General features: G+C 44.4%; 1 protein-coding gene and 1 long non-coding RNA gene across 4 annotated transcripts in view; one reads left to right on the forward strand and one right to left on the reverse strand.

The window, feature by feature from the left end:
• Positions 1-15098, reverse strand: part of LOC133136347 (dual specificity calcium/calmodulin-dependent 3',5'-cyclic nucleotide phosphodiesterase 1C-like) — a 118103-nt gene that overhangs the window by 36065 nt on the left and 66940 nt on the right. The gene's annotated exons all lie outside the window — the stretch shown is intronic.
• LOC133136384 (uncharacterized) lies at positions 8212-9222 on the forward strand. The gene is made up of 3 exons (XR_009709520.1): positions 8212-8396; positions 8974-9048; positions 9172-9222. It is a non-coding gene; the product is annotated as an uncharacterized LOC133136384 (long non-coding RNA).

A 15098-nucleotide genomic window follows, 5' to 3' on the forward strand; every position in this document is an offset into this window, starting at 1 on the left:
CACACACTCATACCCATGGGCAATTTAGACTCTCCAATCAGCCTAACCTGCATGTCTTTGGGCTGTGGGAGGAAACCGGAGTTCCCGGAGTTAACCCACGCAAACACGGGGAGAACATGCAAACTCCGCACAGAGAGGCCCTGGGCGACGGGGATTTGAACCCAGGACCTCCTTGCTGTAAGGCGGCAGTGCTACCCACTGCACCATCCGTGCCGCCCAACATGAATCATTTGAATAATCAAAATGTGTAACCAATAGAGAAATCTGTGTGATTGAAGTGTTTCATTAATTCTCATGTATTAATTTTCATTTAACACTGATATATGTTGTTTCACAATAATGTGACAGACCGTGTACGAGCAAGATGCATGCCTGGGTTAAACTGGGTAATATCGTGACCTTGTCCGATGTACGACTTCTTTTGAAATACTGAGCTAATGCAGACAAAAAGGGGGAAGTTGGTCAAGGCTGTTGTTGGGAAAGATCTTAAAATAGAGACAGACCTCTGTTTGAACTTCTGCCTCTGTAAATCAGCAGTAATCCTAGGGGAATGGGTGGTGTCATGGATAACGGCAATACTACCTCACTTAGGATGGATCTTGGGGATTGGAGCCCTCCTCATATTCTCTCTCATCAAACTGGGTCTAAGAAGGGCCATATTAACCAAACCTGTCTCTGCTTTGAACCCCATACCAAAAGCGTGTGCTGCAGCTGAAGGCTCAGCTACACCAGGCCGTGCTCTGAGCGGAGCGGGGGGAAACCTTGTGGCCTCAACCACAACAGACAGGGGAAGTGAAATTCATGAGCAAGGCCCTTAACCCTGCATTGCCCCAGGGGAAGATTGTCTCCTGCTTAGTCTAATCAACTGTACGTTGCTCTGGATAAGAGCCTCTGCCAAAGTGAGTCCAGTGTGTCCCAGAGGTCCAGTGAGTGACAGAGTGTTCCAGAGTGACAGTGTGTTCCAGAGTGTTCCAGTGTGTTCCTGAATGACAGTGTGTTCCAGAGTGTTCCAGAGTGTTCCAGTGTGTTCCTGAATGACAGTGTGTTGCAGAGTGTTCTAGTGTGTTCCAGTGTGTTCCTGAATGACAGTGTGTTGCAGAGTGTTCCAGTGTGTTCCAGTGTGTTCCTGAATGACAGTGTGTTCCAGTGTGTTCCAGTGTGTTCCAGTGTGTTCCTGAATGACAGTGTGTTCCAGTGTGTCCCAGAGGTCCAGTGAGTGACAGAGTGTTCCAGAGTGACAGTGTGTTCCAGAGTGTTCCAGTGTGTTCCTGAATGACAGTGTGTTCCAGAGTGTTCCAGTGTGTTCCATTGTGTTCCATTGTGTTCCTGAATGACAGTGTGTTCCAGAGTGTTCCAGTGTGTTCCAGAGTGTTCCAGTGTGTTCCTGAATGACAGTGTGTTCCAGAGTGTTCCAGTGTGTTCCTGAATGACAGTGTGTTCCAGAGTGTTCCAGTGTGTTCCAGAGTGTTCCAGTGTGTTCCTGAATGACAGTGTGTTCCAGAGTGTTCCAGTGTGTTCCTGAATGACAGTGTGTTCCAGAGTGTTCCAGTGTGTTCCAGAGTGTTCCAGTGTGTTCCTGAATGACAGTGTGTTCCAGTGTGTCCCAGAGGTCCAGTGAGTGACAGAGTGTTCCAGAGTGACAGTGTGTTCCAGAGTGTTCCAGTGTGTTCCTGAATGACAGTGTGTTGCAGAGTGTTCCAGAGTGTTCCAGTGTGTTCCTGAATGACAGTGTGTTCCAGAGTGTTCCAGAGTGTTCCAGAGTGACAGTGTGTTCCAGAGTGTTCCAGTGTGTTCCTGAATGACAGTGTGTTCCTGAATGACAGTGTGTTCCAGAGTGTTCCAGTGTGTTCCTGAATGACAGTGTGTTCCAGAGTGTTCCAGTGTGTTCCTGAATGACAGTGTGTTCCAGAGTGTTCCAGTGTGTTCCAGTGTGTTCCTGAATGACAGTGTGTTCCAGAGTGACTGTGTTCCAGAGTGTTCCAGAGTGTTCCAGTGTGTTCCAGAGTGACAGTGTGTTCCAGTGTGTTCCAGAGTGTTCCAGTGTGTTCCAGAGTGTTCCAGAGGTCCAGTGTGTTCCAGAGGTCCAGTGTGTTCCAGAGTGTTCCTGAATGACAGAGTGTTCCAGAGTGACAGTGTGTTCCTGAATGAGAGTGTGTTCCAGAGTGACAGTGTGTTCCAGAGTGACAGTAACTGCAGACGCTTCCTGGAGAGGGGTGCAGGTGAACCTGCTGGAGTTGGATGTCCCTAGTGAAGCCTATCTCATGCAGAAAGACAGTCTCTAGTGAAGCCTATCTCATGAAGAAAGACAGTCTCTAGTAAAGCCTATCTCATGAAGAAAGACAGTCTCTAGTGAAGCCTGTCTCATGAAGAAAGACAGTCTCTAGTGAAGCCTGTCTCATGCAGAAAGACAGTCTCTAGTGAAGCCTGTCTCATCCAGAACGACAGTCCCTAGTGAAGCCTGTCTCATCCAGAAAGATAGTCTCTAGTGAAGCCTGTCTCATCCAGAAAGATAGTCTCTAGTGAAGCCTGTCTCAGCCAGAAAGACAGTCTCTAGTGAAGCCTGTCTCCTCCAGGAAAGACAGTCTCTAGTGAAGCCTGTCTCATCCAGAAAGATAGTCTCTAGTGAAGCCTGTCTCATCCAGAAAGACAGTCTCTAGTGAAGCCTGTCTCATCCAGGAAAGACAGTCTCTAGTGAAGCCTGTCTCATACAGAAGGACAGTCCCTAGTGAAGCCTGTCTCATCCAGAAAGATAGTCTCTAGTGAAGCCTGTCTCATCCAGAAAGATAGTCCCTAGTGAAGCCTGTCTCATGCAGAAAGACAGTTCAATGGTGGTTTTGTACATGAACCACCAAGGCTCCTGTACAAATGTACTTCACGCTGAATGAATCAGTTGGAATATTTCCAAGTACCTCTGTACCTGTGTTCCATGGATTGGTATGATTTTTTCATTTAAATTAAGATTCAATGAAGGTGCTTCTATGTTATACAGTTTAAGTAATGTTAGTCAATCATAACCGATAAAGGCGTCGTCAAACACTGTTCTGAGAATTGTGATAGAGTTATCTAATCCCCCTACTTTGTGCTTGTTTGCATACAGGGAGGTTTGGTTTGCCTGGAAGTTAGTATTGATTGCGATTGATTAGTTAGAACTTGCAAAATCCTGTGTTGACTCAGCAACTGAACAGCCAAGATGAGATGATTTTGGTTTTATTACTAAAATAGAAACAAGAGAATACTGCAAATGACACGCAGAGAAGGCCTCTAATTACTTTGATTTTAATAAATTCAAGTTTGTTTTATCATTGAAATGATCTTTACATGACATTTAGTAAAAGGATACTTCCCCATTCTAATGGCTGATGTGAACATTAACTGAAGCTCCTAGCCCGTATCTACATGATGTATACATTAAACTACTGCCACACAATTGGCTGATTAGATAACTGTATCAATTATTCATGCAATTAAGAGAGAATTTAGTCAGTTAATTGTGTAATAGTTAACAAAGCAAGGTCCCTGTGTCTCATTGTATTGCTCGCCCCAACTCTGAACATGCAGCAGACTCAAGAAAATTGTCTTCGTTCTGAACAAATTGTGAGATTGCCGACTTTCTGATGTCTACTACCTTAGAGAAGTGAAAGAGTCAGTGTACCGATTGCAGATAAATTTGCACAAATTCACAAAATCACAAAAGGAATGTTTTAGGTTTTGACCATACATTTCCTATTTTTGGTTCTTTGTTTTAAACAGAGAGTGGAGTTGCAAAACCTTTCCTTCAAGCAAGGAATGGAACTGCGAGTCACCGGTGTCCCTAAACCCAATCCGGTTGGGTGAGTCACTGCTGCCTCTGACTCTACGAGACCTCTTGATGCTGCTGCTTAATCTCTTGAGGTCTTCATCCATGGTCATCCATCATCCATCCCTTGTGTGGCTCTCTTTCCCTCCCAGTTTCACAATCGATGTGGTTGATTCTGATTCCAACATTGCGCTCAATGTCAACCCTCGTTTTCTAGGCTGTGGCCCAGGTGTCATGAAGGGCGAGGAGAGGAGTTTGAGGTGAGGCCTCAGACAGGGAGACTTCCAGTCCTCTGTAGTTGTGTTCCATGGATCAGCCTGTAACTTGGCACCACTTGTGAGACAGTGGGGGGGGGGGGCTGAGATGCGGAAATATTCCAGCCAATTAATTCAGTGTGAAGTACATTTCATCATTATATCATTTGGCTTGTTATTTCATTGTTTTTCACTGCAGTCGTAGGGTGTTAAACGTGAACCTGACGGTGTTGACCTTCTTCTTTGGTAAGATAACTCTGCGCTCCTGACCTTCTCTCCTTCCCTCTTCTAGGTGTCCATCACCTTTGCCAATGACAAGTTTTACATTAGCCTGCACGACGGCCACATGCTGGAGTTCCCCAACCGCCGGAAACAGCCCCAGTACAGTAAAATCTGGTTTACAGGAGACGTCAGGATCACCGGCATATATCTCAAGTAAAGACCGACCAGGAGGTGCTAGATATACCCTTTCTGGCTCCTGATTGGCTGCTCTGCTTCTGCTTCCTGGTGCCTTCCTACAGCTGTGCTACAAGTGCTACGATCTCCCAGAGATCAGTGCCTTTAATCTTGTGCTTCTCTGCAACATTTAGACCCTCTGGTGTCTGTCCAAACCCACTGCGTATGATAATCAATCCAGCTTCAATAATAAATCTCTATCATGAGTAAATCTGTGTGTGGCTGTTCATTGGGGGGAGAGGGGTCCAGTTCTTTCTCCAGATCTTATGACTAGAAGGGTCACAAATTCACTCTTCGGTCACAACTTGATTAACATTTACATGATTTTCTAGGCTAGTGAGTGGTGTTTCTCACAAATGCTTAATACCAATTACATTTCAGACATTACGCATTACATCACACATTAATTTAAACTGACATTTAAAATATGATTTAAACCCTTCAATTAAACCACTTTTGGTTGTTCTCTCTATCTCTCTCAATTCAGTTTAATACAAAATGATGTCTGGGTTTGTGTGAATCCCTAACATGTTAGTTTGGGCAAAATATGTGTGTTTTTGTCTGTGTGTTGTGTTTCTGCAGTCACAAGTACAGTCATATTGTCAAAGCAACACATATAATACAATATGCTAGGCTAGGGGCGGCCTGTAGCGTAGTGGTTAAGGTAAATGACTGGGACACGCAAGGTAGTTGGTTCTAATCTCGGTGTAGCCACAATAAGATCCACACAGCCGTTGGGCCCTTGAGCAAGGCCCTTAACCCTGCATTGCTCCAGGGGAGGATTGTCTCCTGCTTAGTCTAATCAACTATACGTCGCTCTGGATAAGAGCGTCTGCCAAATGCCAGTAATGTAATGTAATGTAATATGCTGTGTGTGTTTGTGTGAATCCCAAACATGTAAACAGACTTTGTCCCTCCCAGAGATGGTAGCAATAATGAGGCACACATTCGTTTTCTGAGGAATTATGATTATGATTACAGCAGCCAACAAAGGGCCATTATTACCTCAACAAACAATGCTTTTATTTGCTAAGCTGAAGGTGAACAGCAAGTGATGTGATATGAAACTTATAAATACTCAAGAGTGACAGTCGCTCCTGTGGGGCTTAGAGCATACTGCTTATATTGAGCTGTAAACCTGCAAATTCTGCAGAATAAAGAAACTGACCATTTACACACAGTCCCTGCCTCTTACTTTGCCACTGGAATCTAACAGTATTACAACACAACAACCCGATCAAATAGTAACTTGAAATATTACATTACATTTTAAGCATATGGCAGACGCTCTTATCCAGAGTGATGTACAAAGTGCATACCCATAACCTGGCACAAGTGGGCTGAAAGACCCTAGTGGGAAGTACAATTTCAAGTGCTATGAATTAGGACTTGGGCCTTGCAGATAAATCTGACAATGGAAAATATTTATAAAACCGTTTTTATACAACACAACGCGAAAGAATGTTACACATGTGTACTAACAAGAATAAACAGCTTACATAGCCAATAAAACAATCCTCGTGAACACAAGTCGAGTAATAATGAGACACACATTAGTTTTCTGAGAAATTATTACTTTGCAGTGGTTCTCTGTTCTCTAACCATGAAACTCCAAACGTTCCTCAAACCTGACCAAGAAATGGCAGATCAGTTCATGGCCACAAGCCCACCCAGGCCAGCAGCCAGCAAAGGGTCCCACCCCATGGACTCCCAGGAGCTGAGATCCCCGGGAAAACTAAACCCACCTCTGGGAAAGACCTCACTGGGCAGTTAGGAGCCAATCGTGCCTCTCCTCAATCTCACTGACCATCACTGCCTTCAAGATATGCAGAATTCTACAAAAGGATCAACAAAAAAGACAAACTGCTTTCTCCATTTTACAACAGTTTCCCTCAGAAGTCATGCTTCTCCACTCAGGGTGATCAGATCAATCGCTTTCCAAACCTCAGAAGGTATTATCAGAGTGACAAAAATAATGAAAGGGCCTCTCTGTGTTGGTACTGACATGGGCACTTCCCCATGGGCACTTACCATACTGTATCAACAGCACACAAACTCTTTGCTCATTAAGTTAGCTCTCCAACAACACAAAACAGGACAATGTATTGACAGTAATGTAGTATGCATGCTGTCGCACACAGAACTGATAAAGTCAAGAGGATAGCTCAGACCAAAGAGTGGCATCCTGTGGTTTGTGCCTGGGAGCTGTTTGGCGGTGGAGTTTCTGGCACTCCTTGTTATTTGCATTATGATGGTGCCATGAACACTATGTGCCTTGTTTAGAGGGTTCGATTGGAGATGTCCTCCGGCAATCTGTCAACCCCTCTTGAAGGGAATTAGCACTGACATTCCTATTAATGTTTTAGCAGTCAATATTACATATTTGAAACATATTTGAAACATTATTCAATTGCTTACTTAATCACCAGCCATTTCATGCTGTTTTGACTTGTCCAGAGTGCTAATAACTTCAGAGTGGGGTGACAGTTCACCTTGCAGCACAACAATGACCCAAAGCATACAGCCCAGACAATAGTGGAGTGGCTTCTGGACACGTGTCTGACAGTCCTTGAGTGGCCCAGCCAAAGCCCTCTGATGGAGCTTGAGAGGATCTGCCAGGAAGAATAGGATAAACTGCCCAAATCCAGGTGGGCAAAGCTTGGAGAAACTGACCCATGAGGACTTTAAGCTATAGTTGCTGCCAAAGGGGCTTCTTCGAAGTTCTGAATAAAAGGTCTGAATACTTTGTCTCATCCAGAAAGACTAGTGAAGCCTGTCTCATCCAGAAAGACAGTCCCAAGTGAAGCCTGTCTCATCCAGAAAGACAGTCTCTATTGAAGCCTGTCTCATCCAGAAATACAGTCCCTAGTGAAGCCTGTCTCATCCAGAAAGACAGTCCCTCATGAAGCCTGTCTCATGCAGAAAGACAGTCCCTAGTGAAGCCTGTCTCATCCAGAAAGACAGTCCCTAGTGAAGCCTGTCTCATCCAGAAACGATAGTCCCTAGTGAAGCCTGTCTCATCCAGAAAGACAGTCTCTAGTGAAGCCTGTCTCATCCAGAAAGATGGTCCCTCGTGAAGCCTGTCTCATCCAGAAAGACAATCTCTCGTGAAGCCTGTCTCATCCAGAAAGATAGTCTCTAGTGAAGCCTGTCTCATCCAGAAAGATAGTCCCTAGTAAAGCCCGTCTCATCCAGAAAGATAGTCCCTAGTGAAGCCTGTCTCATGCAGAAAGACGGTCCCTAGCGAAGCCTGTCTCATCCAGAAAGATAGTCCCTAGCGAAGCCTGTCTCATCCAGAAAGATAGTCCCTAGCGAAGCCCGTCTCATCCAGAAAGACAGTCCCTAGTGAAGCCTGTCTCATGCAGAAAGACGGTCCCTAGCGAAGCCTGTCTCATCCAGAAAGATAGTCCCTAGCGAAGCCTGTCTCATCCAGAAAGATAGTCCTATGGTGGTTTTGTACATGAACCACCAAGGCTCATGTACAAATGTAGTTCACACTGAATGAATCAGCTGGAATATTTCCAAGGACCTCTGTACCTGTGTTCCATGGATTGGTATGATTTGGTCATTTAAATTGAGATTCAATGAAGGTGCTTCTATGTTATACATTTGAAATAATGTTAGTTAATCATAACCGATAAAGGCGGCATCAAACACTGTTCTAAGTATTGTGATAGAGTTATCAAATCCCCCTACTTTGTGCTTGTTTGCATACATTTTTTGTTTGGTTTGGCTTTGTTTCCCTGCAAGTTAGTCTTGATTGTAATTTGATTCGTTAGAACTTGCAAAATCCTGCCTTGTTACACCACATTACGCTTTACAGTTCATATTGTGTTGTACACAGAGCTGCACAACTGTGAAGACTCAGCAACTCAACAGCCAAGATGAGTGTAAGTGAAGATTTTAGTTTTATTACTCAGAAAAATAGGAACGAGAGAATACTGCAAATGATACGCAGAGAAGGCCTCTAATTACTTTGATTTTAGTAAATTCAAGTTTGTTTTATCATTGAAATGATCTTTACATGACATTTAGTAAAAGGATACTTCCCCATTCTGATGACTGATGTGAACATTAACTAAAGCTCCTGTCCTGTATCTACATGATGTATACATTACACTACTGCCACACAATTGGCTGATTAGATAATTACATGAATAATTGATACAGTTAAGGGAGAATTTAGTCAGTTAATTGTATAATAGTTAACAAAGCAAGGTCCCTGTGTCTCATTGTATTGCTCGCCCCAACTCTGAACAAGCAGCAGACTCGTTTGACAGGTCAGCCTGCCTGCTGAGAAAATTGTCCTAGTTCTGAACAAATTGTGAGATTGCCGACTTTCTGATGTCTACTGCCTTAGAGAAGTGAAAGAATCCAGATAAATTTGCACAACTTCACAAAATCACAGAAGGAATGTTTTAGGTTTTGACCATACATGTCCTATTTTTGGTTCTTTGTTTTAAACAGAGAGTGGAGTTGCAAAACCTTTCCTTCAAGCAAGGAATGGAACTGCGAGACACCGGTGTCCCTAAACCCAATCCGGTTGGGTGAGTCACTGCTGCCTCTGACTCTACGAGACCTCTTGATACTGCTGCTTAATCTCTTGATGTCTTCATCCATGGTCATCCATCATCCGTCCCTTGTGTGTCTCTCTTTCCCTCCCAGTTTCGCAATCGATGTGGGTGAATCTGATTCCAACGTTGCGCTCCACGTCAACCCTCGTTTTCAAGGCTCTGGCCCAGGTGTCATCGTCCTGAACACTATGAAGGATGGGGTCTGGGGTGAGGAAGTGAGAATCCGCAACTTTCCTTTCCGGCAGGGCGAGGAGTTTGAGGTGAATCCTAGGATAGGACCTCCAGTCCTCTGTACTTGTGTTCCATGGATCAGCCTGTAACTTGGTATCACTTGTGAGACAGTTCACAGAGGAATCTTTAGCCAATTAATTCAGTGTGAAGTACATTTCATCATTATATCATTTGGCTTGTTATTTCATTGTTTTTCACTGCAGTCGTAGGGTGTTATATGTGAACCTGACGGTGTTGACCTTCTTCTTTGGTAAGATAACTCTGCGCTCCTGACCTTCTCTCCTTCCCTCTTCTAGGTGTCCATCACCTTTGCCAATGACAAGTTTTACATTAGCCTGCACGACGGCCAAATGCTGGAGTTCCCCAACCGCCTGAAACAGCCCCAGTACAGTAAAATCTGGTTTACAGGAGACGTCAGGATCACCGGCATATATCTCAAGTAAAGACCCACCAGGAGGTGCTAGATATACCCTTCCTGGCTCCTGATTGGCTGCTCTGCTTCTGCTTCCTGGTGCCTTCCTACAGCTGTGCTACGAGTGCTATGATCTCCCAGAGATCAGTTCCTTTAATCTTGTGCTTCTCTGCGACATTTAGACCCTCTGGTGTCTGTCCAAACCCACTGCGTATGTTAATCAATCCAGCTTCAATAATAAATCTCTATCATGAGTAAATCGTTGTGTGGCTGTTCATTGGGGGGAGAGGGGTCCAGTTCTTTCTCCAGATCTTATGACTATAAGGGTCACAAATTCACTCTTCGGTCACAACTTGATTAACATTTACATGATTTTCTAGGCTAGTGAGTGGTGTTTCTCACGAATGCTTAATACCAATTACATTTCAGACATTACGCATTATATCACATAATTAATTTAAACTGACATTTTAAATATGATTTAAACCCTTCAATTGAACCACCTAGTATTGTATTCTCTTCCAAAATAAATATTTATCACATATCTTTTGAAATATATAGGTAATAATTTAGCCAGTCCCTAGTGAAGCCTGTCTCATCCAGGAACAATGGTCCCTAGTGAAGCCTGTCTCATCCAGAAACGATGGTCCCTAGTGAAGCCTGTCTCATCCAGAAAGACAGCCTCTAGTGAAGCCTGTCTCATGCGGAAAGACAGTCTCTAGTGAAGCCTGTCTCATGCAGAAAGACGGTTTCTAGTGAAGCCTGTCTCATCCAGGAACGATAGTCCCTCGTGAAGCCTGTCTCATGCAGAAAGACGGTCCCTAGTGAAGCCCGTCTCATCCAGAAAGACAGTCCCGAGTGAAGCCTGTCTCATCCAGAAATACAGTCCCTAGTGAAGCCTGTCTCATCCAGAAAGACAGTCTCTAGTGAAGCCTGTCTCATCCAGAAAGTCAGTCTCTAGTGAAGCATGTCTCGTCCAGAAAGACAGTCTCTAGTGAAGCCAGTCTCATCCAAATGGTAAACGGTTGGAATTTATATAGCGCCTTTATCCAAAGCACTGGACAATTGATGCTTCTCATTCACCCATTCATACACACACATTTACATTTACATTTTTGTCATTTGGCAGACACTTTTAATCCAAAGCAATTTACAAGTGCATAGGTTCTACCATAAGTCAAAGCATCACATCCAGAACTAAGAAAATACACAGAATGCTGTTCTAAACATAGTCGTCATCATAAGTGCAAGGACAAGGATAGGGATAACAGAAAGGAGGGGCAGGGGAAATCAGGAGGGAGGACTAAGGTAGAGTTTGAAAAGGTGGGTTTTGAGTCTGCGTCGAAATAGGGGGAGGGATTCTGCTGTCCTGACAGTGGTAGGCAAGTCATTCCACCACTGAGGAACCAGAACGGACCACTCACACACCAATGGCGATTGGCTGTCATGCAGCTATGCGGCGCTGATCAGCTCGTCAGGAGCATTTGGGGGTTAGGTGTCTTGCTCAGGGACACTTCGACACAGCCCGCGTGGGGGATCGAACCGGCAACCCTCCGACTGCCAGACGACTGCTCTTACTGCCTGAGCCATGTCACCCCCCAGTCTCATCCAGGAAAGACAGTCCCTAGTGAAGCCCGTCTCATCCAGAAAGATAGTCTCTAGTGAAGCCAGTCTCATCCAATTGGTAAATGGCAAATGGTTGGCATTTATAGAGCGCCTTTATTCAAAGCGCTGTACAACTGATGCTTCTCATTCACACATTCATACATACACTCACACACCAACAGCGATTGACTGCCATGCAAGGCGCCAACCAGCTCGTCAGGAGCATTTGGGGGTTAGTCGTCTTGCTCAGGGACACTTCAACACTCATGCAGAAAGACAGTCCCTAGTGAAGCCTGTCTCATGCAGAAAGACCGTCCCCAGTGAAGCCTGTCTCTCTCATCCAGAAAGACAGTCCCTAGTGAAGCCTGTCTCATCCAGAAAGATAGTCCTGTGGTGGTTTGGTACAATATTTTGTGGAATATTTCCGAGGACCTCTGTACCTGTGTTCCATGGATTGGTATGATAGTTTTCATTTAAATTAAGATTCAATCAAGGTGGTTCTATGTTATAAAGTTGAAGTAATGTTTGTCAATCATAACCGATAAAGGCGGCGTCAAACACTGTTCTAAGAATTGTGATAGTTATCAAATCCCCCTACTTTGTGCTCGTTTGCATACAGGGAGGTTTGGTTTGCCTGGAAGTTAAACTTGATTGTGATCTAATTCTCTTGTTACTTGTCTCACGAACACATAAATACACGCATCACGCCTTACAGTTCACATTGTGTTGTGATCAGAGCTGCACAACTGTGAAGACTCAGCAACTGAACCGCCAAGATGAGTGTAAGTGAAGATTTTGGTTTTATTACTCGGAAAAATAGAAGCAAGAGAATGCTGCAAATGATACGCAGAGAAGGCGTTGATTTTATTAAATTCAAGTTTGTTTTATCATTGAAATGATCTTTACATGACATTTAGTAAAAGGATTCTTCCCCATTCTGATGGCTGATGTGAACATTAACTGAAGCTCCTAGCCCGTATCTACATGATGTATACATTACACTACTGCCACACAATTGGCTGATTAGATAATTGCATGAATAATTGATACAGTTAAGAGAGAAGTTACTCAGTTAATTGTGTAATAGTTAACAAAGCAAGGTCCCTGTGCCTCATTGTATTGCTCGCCCCAACTCTGAACATGCAGCAGACTGGTATGACCGATCAGCCTGCCTGCTGAGAAAATTGTCCTAGTTCTGAACAGATTGTGAGATTGCCGACTTTCTGATGTCTACTGCCTTAGAGAAGTGAAAGAGTCAGTGCACCGATTGCAGATAAATTTGCACAAATTCACAAAATCACAGAAGGAATGTTGTAGGTTTTGACCATACATTTCCAATTGTTTTGTTCTCTGTTTTAAACAGAGAGTGGAGTTGCAAAACCTTTCCTTCAAGCAAGGAATGGAACTGCGAGTCACCGGTGTCCCTAAACCTAATCCGGATCGGTGAGTCACTGCTGCCTCTGACTCTACGAGACCTCTTGATGCTGCTGCTTAATCTCTTGATGTCTTCATCCATGGTCATCCATCATCCATCCCTTGTGTGGCTCTCTTTCCCTCCCAGTTTCACAATCAATGTGGGTGAATCTGATTCCAACATTGCGCTCCACGTCAACCCTCGTTTTCGAGGCTCTGGCCCAGGTGTCATCGTCCTGAACGCCATGAAGGATGGGTCTTGGGGTGCTCAAGTGACAGATGAAAGAAACTTTCCTTTCCGGCAGGGCGAGGAGTTTGAGGTGAGTCCTAGGATAGGACCTCCAGTCCTCTGTACTTGTGTTCCATGGATCAGCCTGTAACTTGGTATCACTTGTGAGACAGTTCACCGAGGAATCTTTAGCCAATTCATTCAGTGTTAAGTACATTTCATCATTAGCTCATTTGGCTTGTTATTTCATTGTTTTTCACTGCAGTCGTAGGGTGTTAAACGTGAACCTGACGGTGTTGACCTTCTTCTTTGGTAAGATAACTCTGCGCTCCTGACCTTCTCTCCTTCCCTCTTCTAGGTGTCCATCACCTTTGCCAATGACAAGTTTTACATTAGCCTGCACGACAGCCACATGCTGGAGTTCCCCAACCGCCTGGAACAGCCCCAGTACAGTAAAATCTGGTTTATAGCAGATGTCAGGATCACCGGCATATATCTCAAGTAAAGACCCACCAGGAGGTGCTAGATATACCCTTTCTGGCTCCTGATTGGCTGCTCTGCTTCTGCTTCCTGGTGCCTTCCTACAGCTGTGCTACGAGTGCTATGATCTCCCAGAGATCAGTGCCTTTAATCTTGTGCTTCTCTGCGACATTTAGACCCTCTGGTGTCTGTCCAAACCCACTGCGTATGTTAATCAATCCAGCTTCAATAATAAATCTCTATCATGAGTAAATCGTTGTGTGGCTGTTCATTGGGGGGAGAGGGGTCCAGTTCTATCTCCAGATCTTATGACTTTAAGGGTCACAAATTCACTCTTCAGTCACTTGATAAACATATTTTATAATAATAAGGATTCTTTACCCAACTTCACGGGGACTAGCCCTGCATAAGGACCGCTGGAGCACGGAAATCTCAGAGCAAAACGCACCATTTAATGAAACAGGAGAAAGACTGATGCTTCTACGTCTTCCCCAGAGTCAAGAGTGCCGCACCAGGAGATATAAACCCTCCAAGGTGTGCATGAGAAGAAGCTGATTATACCTTATGTATGTTACGTTACGTTACACTACATTACGTTACACTACTTTACGTTACGTTACGTTCTCCTAGGATCCGAGATGGTTATTAAGCCCTAGGTATACTGCTGTGGAAATCAGACCATTCCAACTATTTCTGGAGACGTGATGTGCGTGCGTGTGTGAGTGTGTGTGTATGTATGTGTGTGAGTGTGTGTGTGTATGTGCATGCGTGTGTGTGCCTGTGTGTGTGTGTCTGTGTGAGTGTCTGTCTGAGTGTGTGTATGTGTGTGAGTGCGCGCGTGTGAGTGTGCGTGTGTGTATGTGAATTTTGAGAAATAACATGATGCTCTCACCTCTCCACAAATATCCCACCCTGCACTGCGTGCACGATGCTCCTGAATGTGTATGTGTGTGTGTGAGTGAGTGAGTGAGTGTGAGCGTGAGTGTGTGTGAGTGTGTGTGTGTGAGTGTGTGTATGTGTGTGTGAGTGTGTGTATGTGTGTGTGTGTGTGTGTGAGTGAGTGTGAGTGTGTGAGTGTGTGTGTGAGTGTGAGTGTGTGTGTGAGTGTGAGCATGTGTGTGTGTGCGTGAGTGTAAGCGTGAGCATGAGTCCCTAGTTAAGCCTGTCTCATGCAGAAAGACAGTCCCTAGTGAAGCCAGTCTCATGCAGAAAGACAGTCCCTAATGAAGCCTGTCTCATGCAGAAAGAAGGTCCTTAGTGAAGCCTGTCTCATGCAGAAAGACGGTCCCTAGTGAAGCCTATCTCATGTAAAAACACAGTCTCTAGTGAAGCCTGTCTCATCGAGGAACGATAGTCCCTCGTGAAGCCTGTCTCATCCAGAACGACAGTCCCTAGTGAAGCCTGTCTCATCCAGAAAGATAGTCCCTAGTGAAGCCTGTCTCATGCAGAAAGACAGTTCTATGATGATTTTGTACATGAACCACCAAGGCTCCTGTACAAATGTACTTCACATTGAATGAATCAGTTGGAATATTTCCAAGGACCTCTGTACCTGTGTTCCATGGATTGGTTTGATTTTTTCATTTAAATTAAGATTCAATGAAGGTGCTTCTATGTTATAAAGTTGAAGTAATGTTAGTCAATCATA

The sequence above is a fragment of the Conger conger genome, chromosome 9 (genome assembly GCF_963514075.1).
Source record: "Conger conger chromosome 9, fConCon1.1, whole genome shotgun sequence".
Lineage (NCBI taxonomy): Eukaryota > Metazoa > Chordata > Actinopteri > Anguilliformes > Congridae > Conger > Conger conger.